The 4,349-nt window shown below is 36.4% G+C and overlaps 1 pseudogene; it reads right to left on the reverse strand.

Annotated features, from left to right (window-relative positions):
• Positions 1-852: 852 nt before the first annotated feature.
• LOC144302866 (signal peptidase complex subunit 2 pseudogene) lies at positions 853-1,557 on the reverse strand (annotated as a pseudogene).
• Between the last annotated feature and the right edge of the window lie 2,792 nt (positions 1,558-4,349).

The raw sequence follows: 4,349 nt of genomic DNA on the forward strand, positions 1-4,349 counted from the left end.
TGACTTTGCCATTGCTTGTTTTGGCGAGGTGGAACAGAAAAATAGACTATCACACAGGTATCAGGTTGGGGACCTCACTGGAAGGTGGAAACCAATTCCTGAGGTAGAGAGCACTGAAAGAGAAGTCATTTGGAGGGAATATTTTTTAATTAATCAATTTTAAGTATGTAGTTCTTTTTTTTCATATCTTCTTTTATTTAAAAAAATTTTAGAAAATGGCAGTTAATAAAGGGCATGAACATATCAACAGGGATATACTAGTAGAATACATAGACAGTATAAAATTAAAAGTGCCCGTGGATCCTTTAATTGATTAAGAGCACAAAACGTAACAGGCAGGAAGTCTTTTTGAACAAATTAAAAATCTGTGTTTTTTTCCCTAATTCTCCCCAAGTCAGATATATACACACTCACAAAAATGATGTGTGAAGGAAAGCTGTCATACACAAGAAGTTGTATTCCAAAACAAGGGAAATAGCTGTTGAAACAGGAATTAACACAAGAAAGTCAGCAACAGGTTAACAGTTTTAAAAATTGAGTCTTTAAATGCTGCATGGCACAAAGCTATTCGATATAAAGTACTGCTAGGTATGAAGGAGGAAGTCTGTATGGCTGTTTAAAAAATGCTTTTCTGGAAAAGCAAATCAAAACGACACCAAGCAGCAGATCAAGGAGGCTAAAGTTAGATATCAGAGCTACAACTTCCCATATCTGAACTCGAAAGTCCCGTTCAGAATGGAATAAAACTTCAGGACAAGACAGGGTCATTTTAACATATTTTACTTTATCCATTTTAGGTTATCTGTTTCCTTCTCCTTCACCTTGAAATTCAGCACGATCCAGCAGAAAGATGGCTGCTTTTAGAATTGGCTATTTTATTTTTCTTTCTGTGGCAAGAATGTCATAGAGACTGGATACTTCAGGCTCCTATGCATCCATGACCAGTGTCACACTGTGGTCAAAAAACTTAGCAATGGACTTGGGGTATTCAAACTCTCTGCTGCTGCTTTGTTCTTCTACTCATGAGAGTCAGCTTCAGAGCAAATTTATCACTGAACCTTTTGAGACTTGAGGACAGTTGCCAAATATCCTCAGGATCCATTCCTATAGGATTTAACAACAACTTCAGAGTGTTTCCTGTGGGACATAAGAAAGTTACTCTTTTCCTTCTATGAATATAAATGGTCATGATCGCCATCATCTCAAAATAGGATATGACACACAAAGCCAAAACAGGCTTATATCATGGAAGGGGGTGCATATACCCCAAATCAAAGCCACTATGGCAAAGAAACAGGAGATGGTATGATAGTGAAGTGACTGTAAATCATACCAAAGTACATACTTGAACTCTTCCAGAAGTACCTTTTTGGCAGAATCATCCAAAGAATCCTTCACAGCTGATCCATCCCATTTATCAATATTTACAGACTTGTCATCAATCTTCCACTTGTCCAGCAAGTTGCTGTGGCCCTTGCCTCTCCTGCATATGGGACCACCACCAGCACTGCTGCCTTGGCCACCAACACTGCAGTCCTGTCCTCCTGCTGCTACCATCTTATCTCAGGTATGTAGGTCTGAGGTTTAACAAGCACATATAGCCATGTAACTTCCTTCAGTACTGAGATACACAGTATTTCCATCATCCTATAAAGTACTCTTTGAGTCTCTTTGAAGTGGCTCCCTTCTCTTTATCCTAGATCTGCTAACCACTGATCTGATTCTTCAGATTTTTTTGCCTTTGCAGAATTCCACATAAATTGAATCATATAGTATGTAGTCTTTTGTGTGGCCTTTTCCCACTTAACACAATACTTTTGAGATTTATTCATCTCGTTGTCTCAGTAGTTTGCTCCTTTACATCATGAGTAGCATGTCATTGTATGTAATAAGTTGTTCATCCATTCACTGACTGAGGACATTTGGGTTGTTTCCAGTTTGTGGCTATTACGAATAAAGCTGTTATAAACAATCAAGTACTAGTTATTATGCGTACATTTGTTTTCATTTCTCATGATTAAAGACCAAGAATTTCTCAGTTGTATAAGAAGTATTTATTTAGCGTCTTAAGAAACTGCCAAAATTTTCTACCATGCCTATACGTCTTTCATTCTCACCAGCAATCTAAGAGTTCCAACTGCACTCCATCTTCACCAGCTTTTGATATTGATATTAATTTTCATTTAAGCCATTCTAAATGATTTTAGAATCACTACCTGTGTAGTGGAATCTTATTGTGGTTTTCATTTGCATGTCTCCAATGAATAATGATGTTGAGCAACTTTTCATGTATTTATAAGATTGTATCTTTTGTAAAATGTCTATTCAAATTGTCCATTTTTCATTGGGTTGTTTGTTTTACTAATAAGTTGCAAGAATTCTTATTTTGAATATGTCCTTTATCACATACATTATTTGGAAATATTTTCTCCCAGTCTGTGATGTGTCTTTCCATAATTTTAATGATGCTTTCAAAAAGTACTTAATTTTGATGAAGTCCAATGTATCAAAAAAATTTTTTATAGTTAGAGCTTTTTGTGTCTTGGCTAAGAAATCATTGCCTTGTCCAAGGTTTCAAAATTTTAAATCCTACATTCTATTCTAGAAGTTTCAAACATTAGGTTTTATATTTTAGGTCTATGATCTATTTTGAGTATATTTCTGTATATGGCATGAGGTACAGGGTCATTTATTTATCTACGTATACCCAATTTTTCTAGCATCACTTGTTACCCAATTTTTCTAGCACCATTTGTTGAGAAGTTCAGAAGCAAATTCTAAGGGGAACAAGAAGAGTTCTTTTTGATCATGCTGACCCATCTATCTATGTGGTGACATGCAGTAGGCAATGAGTCTGAAACTAAGAAAGAGATGAATATAAAGATTTAGGAATCAAATCATTGTGATATTTGAACTCACTAGGCTTGGTCAGCCCTCCAATTAAAATGGGTCTGACCAGCCAAGAGAGAAACAGAGACACAGCATGGAGGAACAGGACAGAACTTTGGGATGGGGTAATTAGGTGATGGGCGTTACGGAAGGTACTTGAAGTAAAGAGCACTGGGTGTTATATGCAACTGATGAATCACTAAATTCTACTCTTGAAACTAATAATGCAGTATATGTTAATTAAATTGAATTTTAAAAATTAAATACATACATATGTGTATGTATGTATGTATATATATATATATATATATATATATATATCAATTAAATTGCAAGGATTTAGAATAGGATTTTAACTCCTACATCCTACTTTTCAGTCATTCTATTGAAGAAGAAGAAATGAGAGGCAGGGCAATAGGCCAGGAGGCTATTGCAAAAGACAAGGACAACTGTGAGGTGCTAAATTAGGGCAGTGGTAACTTTAAAAAAAAAAAAAAAAAGCCTAAGTAATACATATTTCATGTGAATGCAACTTTCATGGGAACACACAAGGGGATATAGACATAGGAGAAAACTTTAAGCCTGCATAAAGAAGAAAAACTGCTAAGCTTATTCTGGCAAATTTCCCCGTAAATAGGTCTTATGTTATTTATAGGCCCAGAGTATTCACTGTAAGTGTTTAAACTTGAACTTCTATTCTTTATGATAGCCTACAGTCCAAACATAAAGTTGCACAAGCCTATTGCTTCTAGCAACAACTAACATACTTGTGTACAAATGTTCCCAGACCTGTTTTACCTCTCTCCTATAGTACAGAGTCTTCCATCTCCCGACCTGCATGAATTGATTAGAAGGAAAGATGTTGTAGGCAAGTGTTAAAAGGTCCTGCAGTGAGTCCTATCATTTCTTAACTGTGTGACCAAGCTTGTTTGATCTGTAAAATGGAAATGCTAATAGCCACTTTTCAAGTATTAAGCAAGATAATATATGAATCCTGGATTCTAGTAGATACTCAAAAATATTTTCTGAGCAGAACTGAAATGAAGTCATTAAAATACCATTAATGTGACAGAAGCATAAAGTATGTGGCTCAGTGACACAGCTATGGGAGGAAAAGAAGAGAAAGTCTCCAGGTATCTTGCACTGTTTGCTCCAGATTCATCCTTCCCACCCCTCTACTCTGTCGCCTGTCCTTTTAGGGTGCCTTCTATGAATATACTAGAAGTCTCCCTTAACCTGGCTTCTGGGGGGGCTCAGAGAGTAAGGAACTTCAGCAAAGGATCAAGGGAGGTGGAATTCAGTAGCTATTTATTCCCTGACTAGCTCCTTCTTAGTGGGGACAACTTCAGTTGATGCTGCATTCAGAACAGAGCTTCTTAGCTTTTTTATGTCCCCTGGTCCTCTTGTGGATCTGGTGAGGTAAAGAGAGGTAACCTGTCCAGATTAATAGTTTTAAATGC

Source organism: Canis aureus, chromosome 32 (genome assembly GCF_053574225.1).
Source record: "Canis aureus isolate CA01 chromosome 32, VMU_Caureus_v.1.0, whole genome shotgun sequence".
NCBI lineage: Eukaryota > Metazoa > Chordata > Mammalia > Carnivora > Canidae > Canis > Canis aureus.